This window comes from Natrix helvetica, assembly GCF_964273705.1.
Source record: "Natrix helvetica genome assembly, chromosome: 5".
NCBI lineage: Eukaryota > Metazoa > Chordata > Lepidosauria > Squamata > Natricidae > Natrix > Natrix helvetica.
In genome coordinates this window covers 18,497,739-18,521,814 of record NC_138551.1, presented here as the reverse complement: position 1 = coordinate 18,521,814, position 24,076 = coordinate 18,497,739, and the positions used below count along the sequence as shown (strand labels likewise).

Sequence of the window (24,076 nt, the reverse complement as noted above, 5' to 3'; positions counted from 1 at the left end):
AGTCAGCAGAAGTAGCCTGTAGTACTGCATTCTAACCACTGCACCACCACGCAGTTAAATTTGAGAAAGCAAAGGGGACTGTGATACAGGTAGTCTTTGACTTACAACCATTGTTTAGTAACCATTTGAAGTTACAATGGCAGTGAAAAAAGTGACATGTCCACTTTTCACACTTACAATGGTTGCTGCATCCTCTATGGTTAATGTGATCAAAATTCGGATGCCTGGCAATCAGTTCACATCTATAACTCTTGCGGTGTCCCGGGGCCACCTTTTGTGACCTTCTGACAAGCAAAATCAATGGGGAAGCCAGATTCACTTAACAACCCTGTTACTAATTTAACAGCTGCAGTGGTTCACTTAACAATTGTGGCAAAAAGGGTGGTAAAATGGGGCAAAATTCACCTAATAGCTCTTTTGCTTAGCAACAGAAATGTTGGGCTCAATTGTAGTTGCACGTCAAGGGCTATCCATACATATTACTTCAATAGGTACAGCTGAAGGGGTAATCATTTTAGCCCAATTACACATCTTAGCAACTCCTAACTCCCTATTATTTAATAGTAAAGAAAAAACAGCATTCTGGCAGAATGTGTTTCCTGGCATGCTTCCCCCCCCCCCCCGCCCCCAACTACCATATTTTTTGGACTATAAGACGCTCCAGACTGTAAGACGCGTATTAGCTTTAGAGGAGGAAAACAAGAAAAAAATCTGCTTCTGCTCGGCTGCCCGTTTGCTGCCTCCGCAGCCCTTCGCTGCAGCCCATTTGCCACCACCGCTGCCCATTCGCCACTGCCTGTTCGCCACTGCTCACTGCAAACAGATGGCACCGGCGTTAGGCGCAGCACCAACCCTCTTCCCCCCTGCCACAATATTCGCTCTATAAGACACACAGACATTTCTACCCACTTTTGGGGGAACAGACGGGGGGGGGGGGTCCTGCCAGGTCTAACCTCCTCTATAGAAGAGGTTCCACAAATCTACCGTGCCGTTTGGAACCGGTTCCAGCTTCCTCCCCCCGCCCATACATCATCAAGATGAAGAGCGAGAGGAGGAATTCTGGGAGTTGAAGTCCACAAGTCTTAAAGCTGTCAAGTTTGAACACCCCTGGGTTTTTTTTTCTAAAGGGTTAGGGGTGCAAGGCTCTTGTAATTTGACAGCTTTAAGACTTGTGTGCTTCAAATGCCAGAGTTTCTGAGCCAACATTTTGGTTGCTAAGCAAGAGCATTGTTAAGTGAGTTTCATCACATTTTACGTTGGTCACCCAGTCCACCCAGTCACATGGCTGGCAAGCCACTCCCACCCAGTCACATGGCTGGCAAGCCACTCCCACAAAGCAGGCCACACCTACAGAACAGTTTCTAAAAAAATTTGAAACCCACCACTGGGGAGGGGGAGTACGTCTTATAGTCTGAAAAATACGGTACATGTTACAGATTATGCAATTAGGGGAAGGGGAGGGCAGGGGGAGAAGGCAGACACAAATGTTGCATCTGAAGTTTCTCTCTTGAAAAAAAGCAGCTAGCCCATCTTTCCCAAAGCAAGGTGGCTTTGAATTTAAGACAACCCAACTTAAGAAAGAGACCACTCCTAAATTTTCAGCAAATCTAAAAAACATCCTAATAAGATAATTGGCTTAAGATACTGTAAATTGTTTTGAAGAAAAGAAAAAAGAATTTTTCATGTTAGTACAGTAATACAAGCTTTAGCTTGGACAAAAGGGTTACAACATAAATAATCAAATATCACCTTTACTAATCTCTCTTAGCTCAGCAGAGTTAGCCATTGATTTAAAAAAGGGGGAGGGGAGCTTTCCTTATTTAGATCTTGCTTTTAGTGCCTCCTTTAACGAGCTAAAGAAGAAAAGTTTTTTTTTTAATTAGTAATGAGGAATAACAGAAGGAAGCCAATCAATCATTCTGACAACTGATTTGAGATTTTGTTCCTATTATTTATGCCAAAGAGGGCCATCTGGGAATCTCAAAGGACATTTCAGACACTTTATGATGAATATTGAACCTCAGCTGTACATTAGAATTGATCACAAACATCAAATTCTGTTTATCTGGGTGTGAACCTTCATATTTTGTGGTGAAAGGTCATTGGATGTGAAATTCAATCGCAATGCATGCTGCATTCCAAATTCCAATAATAATTAGTTACTTATTAGCTGAAATTTTTCACACAAGATTGCAGCTATAAATAGCCTTGGCAAAGTTTCACCTCCTTTTGGGCCCCCAAACATCTAAAATAAGAATCCCGGCCTTATCATTCACAGCCCTCTGTATTAGCCTGGGTATTCAAAAGAAGCTTCAAAAAAAAAGATCATTGTTTCTTCATTTTAATTACTTGAAAAGAATGTCTCCTTTTAAGCCTTTTTTGCTGATATTGGTGGCTTTTTAAAGGAGAATCCCCTTTTACAAGAAACGAAAATAAATCTTCTCTCCTAAGTACTTTTCTTGGTTTGAAGGCCTTGATCTCCTGGCTACTGCCTAAAAAGCAATTGAGAAAAGAGGATTTATGGCAAAGACTAAGGTGGCAGTGGAAGGATTAAGTTCCTGGCTTCATACATTTTCCCTTGGATATCATGTTCTTCCAGATTCATTTTGCAAGGGTGAAGGACTCTAAAAAGAGTGTTTTTCCAGAAACCCCTTGACCGCCATTACTCCTAAATATAATCACTGGACCATACGTAAAGCTAAAGGTTCCCCCTGCACATGCGTACTAGTCATTCTTGACTCTAAGGGGCGGTGCTCATCTCCATTTCAAAGCCAATGAGCCAGCGCTGTCCAAAGAGGTCACCGTGGTCATGTGGCCAGCATGATGAAACACCTAAGGCGCACGGAACGCTGTTACCTTCCCACCAAAGGTGGCTCCTATTTTTTTACTTGCATTTTTATGTGCTTTTGAACTGCTAGGTTGGCAGAAGTTGCGACAAGTAACGGGAGCTCACTCGCGCTATGGATTCAAACCGCTGAACTGCCCACCTTCTGATTGACAAGCTCAGCGTCTTAGTCACTGAGCCACATTTTTTTCCTTGTATATCATGTTCTTCCAGCTTCATTTTGCATGGGTGAAGGACTCTTAAGAACAGAGGTTTTTTTCTGGAAACTCCTTTGCCACCACTACTCCTAAATATAATCACTCACATATAATCATAGGAACCCCCAAAACCCTCTCATACGTGTGCAGGATAATCTGGAACTCGGCTTCTCCTAACAGGTGAAAGTCACAATTTGATTTCTGCCTTGGCTGAAGCTGCTCCTTCCAAGAAAGATGTAGCAACATGGTTCCTTCTGCAACTTTTCAGCTTGTACAATAAACAGAAAGGAAATAATCACCATAGAAGCTTTTGTGACTTAAGTAAAAGATTTGAAAGCCGGGAAGCCGAAAAGTAACACTGGGACATATTAGACAAGTATTAGTCACCGTAAGAATGTATCCAGATTAAATATGCTGTTGTCTGTAAATAAATGTTGTGGGGGAGGGGGGAACAATGACTACACAAGTATGAAACGCTTCTGGCTTCGCGGACTGGCGGGTGGGGGGGAGTATGGTTCCATGGGTGAGGCACACCTGCCAGTTACACAAATAGAGCTTCACGCATGATTGCACACGCGCGGCGCTTGCACAAGTGGAGCTGTGAGTGCACATGCATTCGCCCGCCCCTTGCACAGACCGGTTTCGAATGTGCCGCGGCCCAGGGTATCATTATGTTTTACTGCTTGTGTTTGCATTATGTCCATGATGGAGAACCTATGGCAAGAGTGCCAGAGATGGCAGGCAGAGCCCTCTCTGTGAGCATGCACGCCGTCGCCAGCTGTTCTTCCGGTGTGCTGTAAACCAGAAACAGACTGCTTTTGGCCCGAAAATGACCCACAAAATGGCCTGGAAATGGCCTGAAAAACAGTCTGGTTTTGGCCATTTTCAGGCCTTTTTCAGGCTTCTTCCAGGCCTTTGTCAGACCATTTTTGGGCCGTTTGGGGCCATTTTTGGACTTTTGGCCCATTTTATGGGGCCGTTTTCCAGCCTTTTTTGGCCCCTAAAAACAGATGAAAAACCTGAAAAGCCTGAAAACGACCACCAAAACAGAGACAAAAAATAGGTATGTGCGCACTGGCCAGCTGGTCTTCAGGTTTTCAGAGCTTTGGTGCACGCACGTTCTGGTTTGGGCACTTGGAAGCCGAAAAGATTCGCCATCACTGCGTTATGTTGAATTCTAGTATGACATGGTCACTCTCACCCAAAGTGCCACCAGTTTCAGCTCCCTCTATCACTACTTCTCTCTTTGTAAGAATTAAGTCCAGTATGGCTGTCCCTCTGGTTTCCCCCTCTACCTTTTGGACAACAAAGTTGTACAGTTGTAAATCCTCTTGTTCAATGCTGAAGGGTAACTTCAAATGGTCACGGAACGATTGGTGGCTGAAGGAGGACTGTGCCAATGTTTTTATGCAGCTTGCACTGTATAAAAACAACAGCTTACCAAAAATATGATAATGATATATTGACAGCGCTAAGATTTGTTAGCTTTATTTTTAAGATGTCTCCCATGTTATAAAACTGTGCAATTACACCAAATATCACTTGAGACCAATTTCAAGAAAAATTATCTGCTGATAAAAAAAATTATATCAATATTATGGCAATATTTTGCCATTTTTAAATTCAAACATCACATATCCCACTTTAAAGTGTAATAAATTTACTTTGGGTTCTTCCAGGCATTATAATTTTGTGCAAATCTCTCAGAAAGATTGCTTCAAAACAAACAATGATTTCTTCAAAAAAAAAAAAAACCCACCCAAAAAACAAGTAAATTGTAATTTTCTGCATTTAGGCAGCACAAATGCCTGGTGCTTGTTTTTTGCCCTGTTCAAGATCAGCTAAGCATTGTCAAGTTTAAAAGATAAAAAAGATATACCCCTTCACTGCCACAAACCTAATCACACTTGAGTAGCAGCAAGGGCAGTAACAATTACAAAGGTCCCCATTTATTTGGCTAAGTTAGTGTAGAGAAGTGTGACGATATAATACTTGAAGAAGGAATGCAAGATCGGTTAAATAAATATCAGCTTAGCTCTGAGAGAAAGAAAGGGATGAAAAAGAAACTCAAGATAACCCCATCTTGATTCTCTTTAGTATATAAGGGAGACGGTGAATCTTTATCAGGCTTTCGGGATTCTGTTAAACAGCAATAAAGTAGAATTCCAATAATTCTCATGGTGTCTGTTTCCTGACTAGGCCGAACTTCAAGAACTGACAATTGGATTACTTGCTCTCCAAGGAAGTTATCTTTGACAAAGAACTTTAAATAGAGATTGGCTTATGATAGCAATAGCTACAGCCACTTTTTTTTGTACTATTCCACCTTTCTCTCTCCCCCTCATTCTCTCACACACACTCCATCGCTATGTGTGCTTGTGTGCAATTTTCAATCAGCTTTTGACTCCTGCCAATTGCCTGGATCACTCCCTGCAATTATTTTGTCCTGGACAAAATTTCATAATTACTGTTTAACATTGCTTCTTTGGAGCTGAGACAAGCCTCAGGTTACCATTGGTTTTGTGCTTAAGGCAAGGCTAAAATGTGTTGTCTCCGTTTCTAGCCTGTAGACTTAACCACTACACCAGACTTCTACTTTATCCCTGATCTGCTATAACAGGGGTGTCAAACTCAAGACCCAGGGGCCGGATCAGGCCTACAAGATGCTTAGATCTGGCCCGCGGGGTCAGCCAGGAAACAGTGAACAACCGGCCCGCGGTGCCTCTGCCAGAGAAAACGGAGTGGCTCTCCCAAGCTCTGTTTTTACTGGCAGAGTGTTGCAGGGGGCCATCCCGGAAGAAAGCAGAGCTCGGGAGCCCGTTTTCTCTGGCAGAGCGCTCGAGCCACCACAGGCACCTGACACGAGTGACGTTGAGCTAGATATGCCCATCCCTTCTCCCTGAGGTCAAACACAATCCTGATGCGCCCCTCAATGAAATCGAGTTTGACACCCCTGTGCTGTAACATTCAAGATGGGCACGGCTGAAGATTAAAAAAAAAAGTGCTAACATTGTGAATGAATCTCCTTTTTCCTTATGTATCTGCCTGCCAATTATAGTTGAACTGCGATGTTGTCGTAATGGTGTTCCTCCCAGATATTTATCCTGTGGCAAATTGGCAGAAGATGCTCTCAATACTGATCATTCTTCAGTTATGGAATTCTTTCCCTGTCCAGGCCCAACTGAGGCTGAATCTTTTGCATTATCAAAGATCCTACCCCTACCGTATATTTTGGGAGTATAAGATGCACCTCTTTCCTTCAAAAAAGAGGCTGAAAATCTGGGTGATACACTGAATACAGCATTTATTTGCCTCCCGAAACCCTGCCCCCTTCACCAAAACGGCCATGCAGAACCTGTGTAGAAGGTTTTCAGAGAGCTCTTGGGGGCTGGGGAAGGTAGAAATGAGTAGAAAACGGGCCGTTTTTTGCTCAATTTTGGCCCCGCAGCCCCCAGCAGTACTCTATAAGCCTCCTAAAGGCTATGCATGCAATTTTTTTGACAAAAAACAGGTCCGATTTAGCAAAAAATGGTCTGTTTTTTGCTTGTTTTGGGGGGTCCCACCCCCCCAGGAGCACTCTGCAAGCCTCCTAAAGGCTATTCATGCCTTTTGGAGGGGGGGAGCTGTTTTCACAAAAAACGGGCCGTTTTTGGGAGGTTTGCAGAGTGCAAAAACTTTTTTAAAAAATTTGCCTCTTCAAAACCTTGGTGCGTCTTATACTCCAGTGCGTCTTATTCTCTTTCATCTACTCTTTGAGCTTCTGCTGTTGATAGGATATGATGCCAAGTTTGGCCTTAAACTTTTGAAATGTGTTCTATTTTATTGCAACCTGCTTGAGCTTACTTTCAGTAAAAAAAATAACTAATTTTTAAGGGCAAAGAAGCAGATAAAATTATTCCTAGTTTAGTTCTTTTGTTACCCTAGGCTTCTCCAATAGGATGCCTTCCAGATGCTTTGGGACTTGGCCAAAATTATCGTGCTGACTATTACAATTCCCAGCACATCTGAGGAAAATCTGACCGGGCCATCTACCATCACTACTAATGCAGCCTCCCAACAGGCAATCAGAGAATTTTGCATTCAAAAAACAATAATGGCTAAACGAACAGCAGTGGATGCTCAACATAAAGCCCACACCTGAACAACAGACAGGTCCAAACTGATCCTAGATAGATTCTGCTCAAGGATGGCACAGAAATCAAGATACATTGATTGGAAAGCCTGCCAGCAGCCCTCGTTTACTAACTTGCTCCAAGGAATTACAAAACTTCAGCAACAAATAAGTGACACAATTAAGCTGGCTCTTGACTTTCCCTTTTAAGAAGTACATTACTCTTGAAGGAATAGCATGCAAGTTATTCAGTAAATATACAACCCTCTACATCAGGGGTGTCAAACTCAAGGCCTGGGAGCCAGATCCGGTCCATGAGATGCTTAGTTCTGGCCCACGGGGTTGCCCTGGGAACAGCGAAGGAACGGCCCTCCCGAACTCCATTTTCGCTGGCAGAGGTTGCAGGAAGCAGTCATAGCCAAAAAAGGAGCTCGGGAGCCCATTTTTGCTGGCAGAGCCACCACAGAGGCCCTTAACACAAGTGACGTTGAGCCAGCCACGCCCACCTTGCCCACACCCACCCCAGCCCCCTGAAGTCAAACACAACCCTGATGTGGCCCTCAATGAAATTGAGTTTGACACCTCTGCTCTACATCACAAGTATCAAACTCGCCGTGCAGTGGTGGGTTGCTAACCGGTTTACTACTGATTCGCTTGTGCACACACTCGTGCTCGCAATGCTTCTATGCATGCACAGAACCTTCTGCGAAGCATCCGGGTGGGTGGGCGGAGCCTCCCGCCACCACCACTGCTGGTTAGGCTGAACCAGGCCAAACCAGCAGCAACCCACCTCTGTCGCCGCATCATATTGTCATCACATGATATTTCATGACGTTTATCCACTTGCAAAGCTGGGATGGGTGTGACACATCTGGCCCGCAGGCTACCAGTTTGACACCCCTGCTCTATATGTATGACTTGAAGAAATGCAGGCAGAGGAAAACGGTTGACTGATTTTATTTTGCAGTCCATGTTACTTAAAAAAAACAAACCCTCACTTTCTCAAGCGATTTCCTGCTGGGTGAATTAATGCTGGCTCAATTCCCAAATGCTTGATGCTTACAAGAAAACATTCAGGAGGAAGCCCGCAAGCAATTAGTCTTGGGCTGATTTTCCTTTATGCAAATGCTAATCAAAGGTTCTCCTATAGTGGTTTAAACTTTCTCCCTTTTTTGTCTCCCTATTACTGCTTCTATTCCAGTCAGGTACTGGCTGGGGAATTTGGGGAGATGAAATTTGTAAATCGTAAAGTTGCTGAGGTAAAGAAATATGCTCTAGAGCAATGTTTCCCAACCTTGGCAACTTGAAGATGCCTGGACTTCAAGTCCCAGAATTCCCCAGCCAGGGAATACTGGCTGGGGAATTCTGGGAGTTGAAGTCCAGACATCTTCAAGTTGTCCAGGTTGAAAGACACTGCTCTAGAGGACGGTCCCCCAAACGTTTACACGGAGAATGAAAAAAAATGCATCTGCCAAGAATTCATGAATGAAAGTCCAAATATGTCTGAAGAGTTGCCAATTGCACAAGGCAATTCTACTATGGTCTGTTTGGTTTCCTAAACCTTTCTGTCAATGAGTCTTATCTGAGCAGAAACTTTTCATAAATTGCTCAGGAGTCTGCCCCTGAATAACGAAAAGCAGCTTTCACCAAGCTGACATTTTTCCAGAGTTGTTGAAACACAACTTGTCAGGCAATGCTTGTCAGGCAAGACTATCTCCCCCTAGGGCCATCAGATCAGTGTTGCACAAATCCAAATTATCACTAGATGGCAGCAAAGAAGTGGGGAGAGGGGGTTTCCCTGAATATTGTTACTGCCATCTAGTGATGATTTATATTTTTGCAATTCCCTAATTAGCTTTCTTCCATTTCCACCTATGTAATGCATGAGCACGTGCATGCATTTTAGATATAAATTGATTTCAAACACCTCATTCCGAGAACTGTTCTACTTTCTAAGCACACTAATTGTTGCAAAAGTCATCCAGGGAGCCTTGCAGAGAAGACACACACTGTTTCCTGATTCCTTGAACTCTCAATTGCTGCAAAGGCAAACATGTTTATCAAGAGATTGGAGGTCTGGGTGGCACCATTTAGGCTTGCTCTGCAGTTCTGAATCTTGCAAAAACTGTCCTCAATAATCACTTGGGTGCAGTTGATGGGATACTAAACACCCAGACCAGAATCATCCATACACTGTCCGCTGCCATTTCACCCTCTGCAGCTTTAAACTGAGTGCACATTTTCTGCAGTTTACCCCCTTTAACTTTGCATAATTCTTCACCCATTTACTTAGTTTTCTCTGTATGTGAATAACCCTAAAAAGTCTCTTAGGTTGGAGCTAATGATGGGTTCAAGGTTACCATTGAGTCCTATAGCTAAATGAAGAACTAATCTTAAAAGAATATGATCACTCTGTCTTTCCCTGTTCGCAAATTGCTTCCTTGCCAGCCCTTAGATACATATTTTTGTGTCACTGGTACAATTTATGGTCCCATCCGCTAATTATTAATGACATGTTCAAGAACAGCTGTCAAATATCTGCATATTATCCAATTTTAGCATTTCCCGATGCTTTGTTTGATAAAGGTACCCACGGGATTAGAAAGCATGCTGATTTTAAAGCACCCGTAGCAATTTCTCCACCCTCTACTTAGCAAATTTAGGCAGACATGTCTAAACCTACCTAAATAGCCGGCAAACACAATTTCAAACCGAAACTTTAAACAGCTCATACTTTTGTGAAAGTTTAGCTCATTCATTCCCCATTCCCCGTTTCAAAAACTTCTCGGCTGCTTTTCCACCAAAAGCAAACTAAAAACAGGGTCTCGAAAATGCAAGGGAAAAGAAGCAGAACTCGGAAGCTTGCACAAAAACAGCGGGGACATTTTTAGCACCAAATTCCCATCACCCTGTCTTTCCTGCAAAAGCAGACACACCATTTCCTTAAATAAAAAGTCATTTCCCCCTCTCTGCAGCCAGACAACAGTTGTCAGGGTTTTTCTAGATTATCTTATTTCACTGGCAGCGCCATGGAATCAAGAGGAATGACAGGACATTTGACACGGGGAAGACCGAAGTTTGAAGTTTACTAACCTTGTGCCCCAGGAGAGTGAATTGCCCCATTGTCCGTCTAAAAAGCGACACCTAGCCCTCTCTGCTTGTTAAATATTCATCCTGTGGTTCAGCAAAAGAAAAGAAAGCACAGTGGGGCTCTTCTGTGGCCAGGAAAGCAACAGTCGGCGAGCGTTTTTGTTTTTTGGCGTTTGCTACGTCTCTTCAGCACCAAGTAGCTCAGTGCTAGTTCCAGAAGCTGTTTGAGGGAAAACCCAGCCCACGAAATCCCTTCAGCCTATGAAGTTGCTCAGCGAGGGAAAACCACTCCCTGCCAAGCAGAATGTTAGAATGGAAGGAAGAAACCGAAAAGGTGGAGAAAAGAAAGAAGGAAAGAAAGGGGGGGAAAACCACCTGATGCTCCACATCAAGAATATATGAAGTGAGCTTTTCCCCAAGTTCTGTTTGTGTTCTAAAGATATTAATTATTTCAAGGATATAAAACAAAACACAAACCTCAGGCTACTATGGAGGCTTTAAGCCACAACACAAATAAGAATGCCAAAAGATGAATTAAATTCAGAATAGAGCTGGAAGGACCTTGGAGGTCTTCTAGTCCAACCCCCTGCCCAAGCAAGAGACCCTATACTATTTCAGACAAATGAGAGTTTCTTTTTAAAAGCCTCCAGTGATGAAGCCCTCACAACTTCTGAAAGCAAGCTGTTTCACTGGTTCATTGTCCTCACTGTTAGGAAGTTTGTCTTTAATTTCAGGTTGATCCTCTCCTTGATTAAGAGTCTATTTAAAAAGAAAACAAAAGACAATGGGGGTATTTAAAGTTTTTATAAGCAAGTGAGACGCCGTGGCAGAGGAGTTACAGCAATGGACTCAAATTGACTGGGTGATTCTGGACCCAAGACAAGGCACAGGCATAACTGGGCAACTGGGATTGCTGCCCAATTGCATCTGGAGAAAAGGGGCTATATAAATCTAATAAATAAATAAGGTGCCCTGTTATAAGATAGAGACCAGGTGAAATCACTCTCCTGCCTCCAGAGATATTTGAAATGCTTTATTTGTCCAAAGTAGCCAAGAAAAATAATACAGGCAGTCTTCAACAACAGACCACAATTGAGCCTAAAAGTTATGTTGCTATGCAAGAGAGTTGTTAAATGAGTTTTGCTCCATTTTATGATCTCCGTTGGTAACTGAATCATCACAGTTGTTAAGTTAGTAACACAGTTGTGAAGGGAACCTGGTTTCCCCATTGAGTTTGTCAAAAGGTCATAAAAAGTGATGACATGACCCTGAGCCACTGCCACTGTCATCAATATGAATCAGTTGTCAAGCATCTGAATTTTGATCACATGACGGTCACATGTCACTTTTTTCAGTGCCACTGTAACATCAGTCACTCAACGAGTGGTTGTAAGTCAAGGACTGTCTGTAGTGCTTTTTAAAATTATTGTACAAATACTCCAGTTACTTGAGTATAGTATTTGTGGAGAGGATGACTAGGAAGGCAAGTGACATCACCAGTTGTAAATTGAATGGTGCTAATGAAATAATAATTGCACAATGTTGTTATGACAATTTATGATGACATTTATGAAAACATTTAATCCATGTGCCTCAACAAGCACTAAAATAATAAATGAAGTGATCATTTGAATACTTCTTACAGGAGCCATTATTTAATGAGGAGGGAGGACCATTGATCCATATTCAGTGTCACTTACTGTTATCTTGGTTGACAATAAAGTTTTGGTTGTGATCCCCAACTATATGTCCAACTCAGGTGGAAACATCTACTTCACCTTGGCTCAACTCAAAAAAGCTAAACATGGTTGGATATGGTGAGTACGTAAGATGAGAAACTACTAGGAAATTCCAGCTAGGAAATAAATAAATAAAAAACTTGTAGAAGAATGCTAAGGCAAACCACTGCCACAAGGTTGCCAGGAAAACTGTATGGATATGTCCATCTAGCCACCAAAAATAAATCTCAACTCATTGCAGAGTCTGCTTCAGCACATGTACAGAACATGCCACAAGCATGTTTGCTCTGGGACGCTCCAAAGTGCTTTTGAATTGCAGCCAATTCAACTCAAGGAGTCTTGAGTCAACAGTAAGTCATCGAAGCCCTAATTATTATGGAAATATGAAAAAAGAAAACAACGATCATATTCTATATGTGGCCGTGCTAGATGGGAATTTGAGGAAAACATCTGGGAGAGGTTGGTCTAGTGCAAAGATGGCGAACCTTTTCTGCACTGAGTGCCCAAACAGGAACACATGTGCATCCCGGACACCAGCTGGCTGCGTGCACATGCCTGTTTTGGGGACTATTTTCAGGCTACCTTTTGGGCTGTTTTTGGCCTAAAAAACGACCCAAAAACCAGCCTGAAAATGGCCCGAAAAACGGCCTGAAAACAGCACATGAACCATTCCCTGGTTTTGGCTGTTTTTCGGGCCGTTTTTTAGGCCATTTGGGGGACAGTTTTCCAGTGCTCCAGCGTTCGTAAAGAACAGCCAGCTGGCGCTCCAGAATCCACTAGACCAGCTGGTGACAGCGTACATGACCACAGAGAGGGCTCTGTGTGCCACCTCTGGCACACGTGCCATAGGGTCGCCCTCACAGGTGTAGCGTCCAAACAGCATATCACCATCGTATCAAGGAAGCTGATAGGCCTTCCTCGTTCATGCAGTTCTGTGATTTTTGAGGGGAACTGGAATTTGCAATGGAAACCAAAAGATCAAAAGGGGGCAGGATGAGGATAAGGAAGCTCAGAGGCAGCTGTCCATAGAAACACAGAAATTCCCTGCTAACCTTGCACCAGTCACTAAGTCTCATCCCAAACAATCCCGCAAGACTGTTCTGTGTAGATAACACTGGAGGACAAGGGAAGTATTTATGACGCCTTGAGTTCCTTAGGAACAAATAAATGAATGAAATTGAAGGGAGCAAAGCCTCATCCTTGAAACACACACACAGACACACTTTTTGTAATGTGGAGGAAAAGGGTTGGATTTCTAACTGTTTAATGCTACAGTATTATTATTTGATGGAGCCTTTCTCCAAATTTAAACCCAATTGTAGTTGCTACTAGCTTGAGTCCTGCTTGTGGATTCCCACATACCTGTTGATGGAACTTAATCTATATTTTGCAATTCTAATACAGTTAGTCCTTGACTTACAACAGTTTATTTAGTGACTGTTTAAAGTTACAACAGCACTGAAAAAATGACATGGCCATTTTTCATAGTTACGACCTTTGCGACATCCCCATGTGATCAAAATTCAGAAGTTTGGCAACTGACTCATATTTATGATGGTTGCAGTGCCCCGTGTCATGTGATTATCTTTTTCCGACCAACAAAGCCAAAGGAGAAGACTGATTCACTTAACAACTGTGGCAAGAAATGGGGTAAATGGGGCAAAACTCACTTAACAAATGTCTCAAGAACAGAAATGTTGGGCTCAATTGTGGTCGTAAATCAAGGACTGCCTGTACAACAACATAATCCATAATGGCTCTGAATCTCCCAAATTCAGAACATTTTTTTAACGTCTTCAAGTCAGTTTTTTTCACTCTTGCCAGCTATCTGGAGACGTCTCTGTAATTTTCTTGGCACGATTTCAAAATGTGTCATTACCTTCTTCCTAGAACTGAGAAAGAGTAACTGACCAAGGTTATCTAGCTGGCTTTGTGCCTAAAACGGGATTAGAACTCAACCACCTTAACCACTTCGCCAAACTGGTTCCAAATTGGGATCTTTAATTTGCAGAGGCAGCAAGAAATAAAGGATAAGCTCCGCATAAGCTCCGTTGCCAAATGACTGCACCGTATTGTTGCATACTTAGAACATTTCTCATTTATAAGAGACTGGGTGGTGCAGCAAATGAAATGATTATAAAAGGACCAGCCAGGAAACGTCACACTTGTCTATTTCTGGGACTTTTCCTCTCAGTTAAGGCTGTGCAATATTTTCCAATTGCAGGAGAACATAATATAGGCCCTGTCTGCTATACATACCTTCAAATACTTTCATACTGGCAAGATTGACAGCATACAACAGCCTTTAGAAATCGTATACAAAGTTCTCCCTAGCAGCCCTAATATTTATATCGCCTTATAAACACATGTGCTATGTGCTTACTATTTTAACCTGTTCAAATACTGGATGATGCTTGCTGCTGGACTCAGCTACTGAACCGGAATGCTAGATTCTCAAGGCATGAAGCTATGCAGGATTATACACATACACCACATACAGGCATGCCTGGGTTTTTTGCTATGTATTTCCAGTGCATGTATTTGAACACAGACAGCTTCACCCTTTCTGATGCAAAAGCTATCAGCTAAGTGCAGCGTTGCTCAACAGAAAACGGGAGCAACGTGTCTTCCTAAAACAAAACAAAAAACATTTTAAGAGAGGTCATAAGGCAGGATAATATTTACGCAAGCAAGGTCTCCTGAATTCGTTTTAGGGTATTTCTTAAATTTACAAACTGAGTATTTTTTAAAAAAAAACACCCAGAGATTAATCAACAGCATTTTGAAACTGAAAACAAAAGAGAGATTATTCGAAACAAACTTTATTAACGAAGTTAAGAAATCACACAAAGTTAGCTCTTCTCATATTTGTAGTTCTACACGGTGGTTTTTTTGAACATTCTTAGTAAAAATAGCCAGTTCTAAAAACTATATTGGTAATATAGATGGGTGGAAATGGTCAGACCCTTAACAACTTAGTCATCTTGCTGTTTCTCCTAGCTCAGGGGTAGCGACCTGCGGCTATGGAGCCCTCTTTCATCCCTCTGCTGTGGCTCCCTGTTGCTGATCGGCTCCACAATTGATAGGGCTTTCGATTAGGACAGGTAGAAGGAAAAAGGATGCCGCGCTAGGAGGAGACTCTACGATGGGGGAAACGGGACTTCCGGTTGGCTCCAGAATTGAACAGAGGCTTCTGGTTAGGACCTTTTTGGCTTTTTGAGTGTTTAATGTTGCCGATCCTTGCCCTAGCAGTTTTCTAGGTGTCAGAATCTTGTATACTTAGCAGAGTGGGAAGGCAGGAGAAAAGAAGGATTACTAGTTTGTCAATATTATTTCTATTCTTTTATAGGATTTTTTTTAAAAAAATAGCTTTTCTTTCCTTCCAGATAATTAGAGTGCAAATATGACCTTCCACATTTCAAGAATTGTCTGTTTAGTATGATAAAAGTAGCCATGATATTTTTAGGTTTTCTATGACACGAGAAAGGGGAGCAAGTTGCGACATGCAATCTCTGCTTGCTTGAAATCTTTGGAGAATAAGGAAAAGTGGGACTGGACGTTGTTCATGTTTTTGTCAAGTTTTACTGGGCAGAACTCTTATCAAAATGAAAACTCTGGAGTCTTTTTCCATGCTGTCAACCGAGGCCCTATTATGTTACAAAAGGGGCATTTATTCTAGAAACACACATCATGGCAAACCATCAGACAAATCAGGTTGTTAAAACTCCGGGGGAATCTGAAGACAATATATTTTCAGGAAGCAATAGACACTTAAGTATGTGATATCAATCAATCAGAAAAGAGCTGGAAGGGACCCTGGAGATCTTCTAGTCCACTACCCCGCTCAAGCAGGAGGCCATATACCATTTCAGACAAGTGACTGTCCAGTGTCTTCTTAAAAACCTCCAACGATGAAGCAACCACTTCTGGTTAATTGTCCTCACTGTTAGGAAGTTTCTCCTTAATTCCAAGTTGCTTCTCTCCTTGATTACTTGCCATCCATTGTTTCTTGTCCTGCTCTCTAGTGGTTTGGTAAACAAGTTGGTCCCCTCTTTTTTGTGGCAACCTCTCAAATACTGGGATACTGCTATCATGTCCCCCCAGTCCTTCTTTTCTTTAGACTACCCAAACTGAAATCCCGCAACCATTCTTCATATCTTTTAGTCTCCAGGCCTTTGACCATCTTAGTTGCTCTTCTTTGCACTTTTCTCAAACTCTCAACATATATTTTTTGTAATTGGTGACCAAAACTGGATGCAATATTGCAGTTCCATCTTTAGAAAGTCTGGGCCGTCGAGGTGATGTCCCAGTGTCTGGAGGCCGTACGGGTTTGGATGGGAGACAACAGACTCAAGCTCAACCCTTCCAAGACAGAGTGGCTGTGGTTACCGGCGCCCCGCTTCAGCCAGTGGGTTCCATCTCTGGCCATTGGGGGCGAACAACTGCCCCCCGTGGACAGGGCGCGCAATTTGGGCGTCCTCCTAGATACCCGGCTGTCGCTGGATGACCATGTGACGGCCGTGGCTAGGGGGGCGTTCCACCAGGTTCGCCTGGTGCGCCGATTGCGCCCCCTACTGGATCGGGACGCCCTTCGCACAGTCACTCATGCCCTGGTGACGTCCCGTCTGGATTACTGCAATGCTCTCTACATGGGGCTCCCCTTGAGATGCGCCCGAAGGCTGCAGCTGGTCCAGAATGCAGCCGCGCGGGCAATTATGGGGAGTACTAGGTACTCCCATGTAACACCGCTCCTGCGCGAGCTGCACTGGCTACCTGTGGCTTTTCGGGTGCGTTTCAAGGTGTTGATTATCACCTTTAAAGCGCTCCATGGCTCAGGACCTAGTTATTTGCGGGATCGCATCCTACCCCACACATCCCTGCGACCAATTCGCTCTCACAGAGAGGGACTCCTCCGGGTACCATCCGCTAAGCAATGCCGGCGGGCGGTGCCCAGGAGTAGGGCCTTCTCTGTGATGGGCCCAACCCTCTGGAACGACCTCCCCCCCGATATTAGAATTACTGCTGATCTCCGCTCCTTCCGTAAGAAACTCAAGACCCACCTGTTCCAATTAGCTGGCCTGGCCCAATCACAATCATAATCATAATCTAATCCCGACCTTCCTGGCCGGTATTTTAAATTCTAAACTTTGGGGTATTTTAATTGGTTTTAATTATTAGTTAATTTTATGATCATTGTACAGACTTTTTGTTCAATTTGTTTGTCTGGGGTTTTGTATTTCTGTTGTTTATAGTGCATTTTATTTCTGTCTGTACACCGCCCCGAGTCCCCTCGGGGAGAGGGGGCGGTTTATAAATTTAATAAATTGAAATTAAATTGAATTGAATTGGGGCTTTACACATAGGCTTTTCCCTCTGGTTTCAAGTGATATTTTAAAACTTTCTGATGGGGAGCAGACATTGTTCCGATCAACTCACTGATTCTGCAACTTTTTTCTTCTCAAAGTACGCTGAGCAGATTCTAGCACAGAGAAGAAATAGTTTAATTTTCCATCATTTTTTAAAATGGTAACTTCCATCTTCATTTTTAGAGAACATCTAGCCAATAACCCGGCGTTGCTCGGGTATTTATTTATAGGGGGGAAATGTCCGGACCAAATGTAATTTCTAATGTTGGATTTTCCCCCTTACCAGAGGGAGCCCCCTTGTGGAGTACTGTGAAGCTGTTACCACGGCAACTCCATTGCGCTGTATAGTAGAAGCCATTTTACGGCAGTACAGTAGAAGCCATTTTAAGGCACAACAGGCTGTATCTTAACAGAACACACATCCTGGGAGGCAGTGACGTGCGGTAAGGTTTATGGCTGGTGAGGCTGGTGACGTCATCAGGAAGGCGGGGAATGGGACCATGTGTGCTGGAGGCTGAGGCTGCCTCAGCCTCCAGCACACGTGATCCCATTCCCCGCCTTCCTGAGCATGCTCCGCCGGCTCGCGCTCCGCAGTCCTCGAAAGTGACTGGGGAACGACGAGAACCTTCCTGCCTCTACTGGACTTCCAGCCCAACAGCCCCTGCCACTTCTGGACGTCTATTGCAGTCGTGAGAAGTGCGCAAAGTACAGCGGAGGGAGGAAGGTTATTGGCGCTTCCGAGAACCCTCCTGCTGGCACCGCCCCGCGCACGCACCTCCTCCTCCTCCTCCCTCCTCTTCCTCTTCACTCCCCAAAAGCTCTTCTCCTTACCAGAACTTAGCGGGAGCCGTGTAAAAGGGATGGGACGAAATATATATTATTATTATATACTATTATTTCATGAAGAGAGGTGAGGCTCTGCCTCCCCTGCCTCCCCTGACCGCACGTCCCTGCTGGGAGGGAGGTTTAGGGGTGTTTTACCCCTACAGTGTTTGTTTCCAGAGAGTAAGTCATCTGTGTACCAAGTTTGGTTAAAATTGCTTGAGGCGTTCCATAGTTATACTGTAATACACACACACCACTCTGAGTCATTTTTCCTTATTTCCTCTCTTGTTCAGTTTCTATCCATTATTCCTTGTCTGGCCTTCAGGTGCTTTGGAAAATAGCTTGACCCCTTCCTCTCTGTGACAGTCCCTCAAATATTGGAACACTGCTATCATGTCTCCCCTGGTCCTTCTCTTCACTAGACTAGCCATGCCAAGTTCCTGCAACAGTTCATCATATGATTTAGCTTCGTCTCCTAATCATCTTGGTTGCTCTTCTCTGCAATCTTTCTAGAGTCTCAACATCTTTTTTGTAGTGTGGTAACCAAAACTGGATGCAGTCTTCAAGGTGTGGTCTTACTAAGGCTTTATAGAGTGGTAACAGTACCTCATTTGATCTTGAAATTAGCTTTTTAGACTTCTTTCAAAGTTGAAGAGAAAATATTTCTAAGACATTTTCATGGGTGGCACATGAAACATTTGCTGCACCTCCATAGTGCAGTCTTCCATAGTGGCCTGCAGTTTCCTTGGTGCGCCGTGGTTCGGTTAACTTATAAGGTAGTTCTTCCATTGGGCTTTGTCAGTGGTACAAAGGGGTGTCACCATAAATGGGACAGTTGTCACCACAAAAGGGAAATCCTGCCCTTGAAAAATAGTTGGATGATTGATCCCTTGGGAAATCAACACAATTTCTCTGCCCATCAATTTGACAAAGGATTTTGAAAGTTCTCTTGTAACCAATTCTAACTAAAATTGGTATACTGCACCATTTTATCTTTATGCAAATATAATTCAGCCTTTAGTCCAGATCTGTCCATAGATACACTTTTTTTCTCTTGTCACCAATGCTCTTATTTTGTCATCACAGCTCCAAAACCAACTCCAAAAATAAATCTGGAGAGCCATTTAACATCTGAATCTGTTTTCACACCGTTAGGATATCCAAGCTATTTAGGTCTAAAAAAGAATGGCCTTACTTGGACCCACTCTGGAGCTGAACCAGAAAGAAGCCCAGTAAAAGGATTTTTGGAAGGAAAACACAGAGAAGAAAAGCTAACATAGAATCATAGAATTAGAAAAATTCTCCTAGGCTAGGGATTAGTGGCACCTTCAATCAAAGCTGTGTAGGAAGTTAGCACTCACCTCTCTCCTAGAAAATGAAATATTTTAGGAAATATTAAAAGGGCTGAATACTTCCTCCTAAAAGGAAGGCAGAAACTCATATTCCCCCACCTTTGTCAATGGACCATTAAGGCCTGAGCCAGTCTATTCTACATAACCAAGGTAGGATTAGCCCTCTTCCCATCTCACCACATGGCACCTGGGAAGATTACATCAGCCAGCACTCAAACAAGCCTGGGAGATAGACAAAGACTACAAAGTTGGCTAAGACCCATGTTTCCCTGGGAGTCTGACAGTCAATGGGATACATTTCTTAGACAAGAACAGGAAACAGAGAGGTGGGGTCTAACAGAGGATATAAAACTCAGGCACTCTCAGCATCTTGGCTTTTTTTTTCTGCTCAGGAGCTCAAGCCATGGGATCCTGTCCACCATTAAACCATCTTTCCAAACAGCCTCCATGTTTCCAGTGTTTTCTATTCCCCCACTTGGAACTTAACCCAGACGGACATTTCTTCCAACAGCTGAAAGGGTGTTTCAAAACAGATGGGGGTACTTACTATACTACACTGGTCAGGACTTCCTTAAAAAAAAACTAATCTTTTTTTAAGTTCCCATGATGGCTGCATAATCCTAGCAAATAAGATGTTTGAGGTGCCGATAGCATGCATCTTAATTCTCCAGGTGTTTTCTGAAAGGGACGGAGCTTGGTACGGAGCAGGTCAAAGCGGAGGAGATCAAAGCTGCAGAGGATCAGCTGCCAGGGTTGGGGCGAGGTCTCGTAAATCTTGTATCCGTGAAGAGGGCAGATCTTCCCCTTGGTGCCAAGCCTGTAGCAGCTGCTCAAGATCAAGAGGGCTGGGTTCTCACAGGGCTTTTATTACAGTGAGACAGATTTATTGAAAAGAAAAAACGGGGTCAGGTTACAGAACCCTGGAAGCAGAGTGTGCATCCTTCGGCATCCCATTTGAGTTTGTAAAGATGGGGATTCTTTGTTTCTCTTGCTGTCTTGCTTCTCAAATCAGTGGGGACGTTGTCACTCACTTTCCTGATCCAAAAGGGACTTGGAGAAGTTCCTTCACAGACTCTGACAGATTCATTATCTTAGGACTGGAATAAAGGGGGGGCGGGGATGTCTCCCAGCCTTTCTATGGCATATCATAGTAGGTTGGCATAAACCTACTTTCCATTTACCATCACAGTTGCTCCTTGTTGTGACTTTGGGGATGAAGGGACAACTCAGTGCTTGGGAAGTGGTGAGCTTCCCAAGTCAGAGTGAACCAGGGGGAAAATGTACTTCAGGCCCTGTGCTAATGTTGCCTCAGGACTAGGCCTTGTCAGCATGCTACAGGTGTCAAGTCTTGGGGCACTTCAACACTATTTCATTATTAACACTGAATAAAAGGATTCATTTAGGAAAGCCCACGACTATTTTAGAATAAGAACCCCCATATTCATGATGGTTGTGTTGTAACCTTCACAGGTAATTCAGAAGGATATCATAAATGAGCAATGCCTTTTAATCTGAAACCTTTAATTGGACGCAGTAAGTAAATAATGTGGGATGCGGGGGCTCAGTTGCTAAGACGCTGAGCTTGTCGATCAGAAAGGTCAGCAGTTTGAATCTCTAGCGCCGCATAACTGAGTGAGCTCCCGTTACTTGTCCCAGCTTCTGCCAACCTAGCAGTTTGAAAGCACATAAAACATGCAAGTAGAAAAATAGGAACCACCTTTGGTGGGAAGGTAACGGTGTTCTGTGCGCCTTTGGTATTTAGTCATCCCGGTCACATGACCACAGAGATGTCTTCGGACAGCGCTGGCTCTTTGGCTTTGAAATGGAGATGAGCACTTCCCCCTAGAGTCGGGAACGATTAGCACATATGTGTGAGGGGAACCTTTACTTTACTTTTAAATAAATAATATTAAAGCAGGGCTTCTGCATACATTGTCCTTGCTATCTCACAACCCGTTTGTTGAATGTGCTACTTCTACATTCGATTAACTTTCTCTGCAATGTCCTTTAAGGACTTAACTTTCAAATAAGTATGCCGATGCTCACAAGCCCAGTCTAGACAAAGTCTATGGCGAGTCATGCATTCAAAAACATCCGTAAAGCAAAGAATGGGTAGCTAGCTGAGAGATTTATTAATGGTCTGTTTCTCCCATGTCACTCCTAATTTATCAACTCCCTTTGGGTGTCAGAGGAAAGCTTTTATTTCCTTGGCAATCTTCTTGTTCAACATTCAGCACAACAATAATAAAGAACAGCCACAGTAAGAGTCAGTGTTGGGGCTGTAATCATCACCACATACTTAAATATGTATACATATACAACGCACAGTTCAAAGCTCCTGCCACAAATCCACAATTAGCAAAGTAGGGCATTTGCACGAACAAGCCAATCCCTAGTCACCCTTACTATTCCAATAAAGGAAATGGCAGCTTTAGTCCAACCTTATCTGGTCACAAAAGCTAAATATGGTTAAATTTGGTTAGGACTTCAATGGGAGACTATTAGGTAATACCAGGATTGTAAGTTGGACTGGGAACCTGAAAAACAACTTGGCCAACAGCAATGGCAAACTATTGCTACAAAGATTGCATGGCTGAGTCTAAACGATCACCAGAAGTTGACTCCAACTCAAAGCAATATTCATTTTTACTGGTCTTTCAAAGCCAAACTAGTTATGCCATCCTCAATAAATGTTATTTCCCTAAATTAAACCTGTATGTTACAAGACCAGGCTCTCCCCTATGGATGATGAATAGCAACTTTCAAGCAGAGAATAATTTAACTAGGAAAACGATGAGCACAATTTACAATCCTGTACCTTACCTCCTTAGATTAAAGATGACTTTGAATGATAGTTGAAGATTCAGGTGTTGATTGTCACCTTTAAAACCTTACATGGCTTTGGGTCAGGTTATTTGAAGGACTGTCTTTTCCCAGTTACAGCTACCTGAGAAACAAGAGTGGGCAAGCAGGGTATGTTACAGTTTTCCTCTCTTAAGGACGTCCATCTAGTGCAGGGGAATCAAACTCAATTTCATTGAGGACCATATCAGGGTTGTGTTTGACCTTGGAAGGCTAGGAGTGGTAGTGGGGTATGGCCGGGGTAGGCGTAGCCGCGTTGGGTATGGCCATGGTGGGCATTTGCCACAGGCTCAAGATGCATTTTTTCCCCTTTGCATTCAAAACAGTTATTCCAGACAAAGGGAGATTTACTTTCTGGCACAAATAGTCTCAATTCCATAATGTAGAGATTAAAGACATGTAGAGTCCTCAGCTGCTATGAGGCTTGACTCTTTTGTAAAGGAGCAGAGCATACATGAACTGACAATTTCTCCAGATGTCTCTGAAGACTGTCTGTCCAACAGTCTATCAATCTTTGCTGCCACCTCTGACACAGCCCTAGAGGAGGCCTTAATATTAGTGATAATTTACAAAACTGATATAACACCCAATTCTTAATGACCGTGGGTGGTTTTCACAATAAAAAAAATTACAATTAAATCAATCACAGTAAAAGATTAACGTAAAAGATGACAAACTCAGTGATACGAGAGGGGTCACTCTGATCAAAGACCTGGCTGAAGAACCAGATGTTTTTGGCTCTTCTGAACAACAGCCATCCAGATCTTGGAGGGTACCTAGTTCTTAGTTGGCAGATGCTGCTGAAGGGAAGGTGCTGCCTCCTGCAGCACTCTGCCAGCCAAAATGGGCTGCGGAAATTGATGTATTTGATTTGAAAGATGATATGGACACCTTGCTGTATTGGGGCCTGGCTTTGACACACCTGTATTTATGTCATTATGTGGCTGCCAAATAATTTAGACACCATATTGGAGGAGAAAAAAGAACAAATGTTAAATGAATCAAATGTGAAAAATTAGATGAGCTTCGGGAGGCAGAGTCTCAAGGTTTAGATACAATTGCTTATCTCAGTAGTTCAAAGCTTAGCATCTGGTTCTCCTTATCTGGATTTAGAAGCTAGGCAGAGTTAAGCCGGGTTTAATATTTGGGTGGAAATATGGGGTAGGGGATTAACCCAATCTTGGAGGGTACCTAGTTCTGGTTGGCAGATGCTGCTAAAGAGAAGGTGAACAAGGTTCTGCCTCCTGTAGCACTCTGCCGGCCCAAAAAAAGCTGTGGTCCGTTTTGGCCGGCAGAAGCACTGAGGGCTGGTCAGGGGTGAAATCCAGCAGGTTCTGACAGGTTGTAGAGAACCGGTAGCGGAAATTTTGAGTAGGTCGGAGAACCGGTAGCAAAAATTTTGAGTAATTCAGAGAACCGGCAAATGCCACCTCTAGCTGGCCCTAGAGTGGGTTGGGAATGGAGCTTTTGCAGTATCCTTCCCCAGCCATGCCCCAGCCACGTCCCAAGCCACACCACGCCCACATAACCGGTAGTAAAAAAAAAATGAATTTCACCGCTGGGGCCGGTCCTTTGATATTTCCATGGGCCAGATCTAAGCAACTGTGGGCCGCATCTGGCCTGTGGGCCTTGAATTTGATCACCCTAATCTAGTGGGACCAAGAAGGGCCTTCTCTGTGGTGGTCCCCT

General features: G+C 43.4%; 1 protein-coding gene across 2 annotated transcripts in view; it reads right to left on the bottom strand.

Moving 5' to 3' along the window:
- Nucleotides 1–24,076, bottom strand: part of PLD1 (phospholipase D1) — a gene marked incomplete at its 3' end in the record, with an annotated part of 189,556 nt that overhangs the window by 144,575 nt on the left and 20,905 nt on the right. The window contains exon 2 of one of the 2 annotated variants that reach the window (XM_081953448.1): nt 22,349–22,472. Of the gene's footprint in view, nt 1–10,246; nt 10,484–22,348; nt 22,473–24,076 lie in introns of those variants that run through there. The other variant, XM_081953447.1, reaches the window with a different exon arrangement.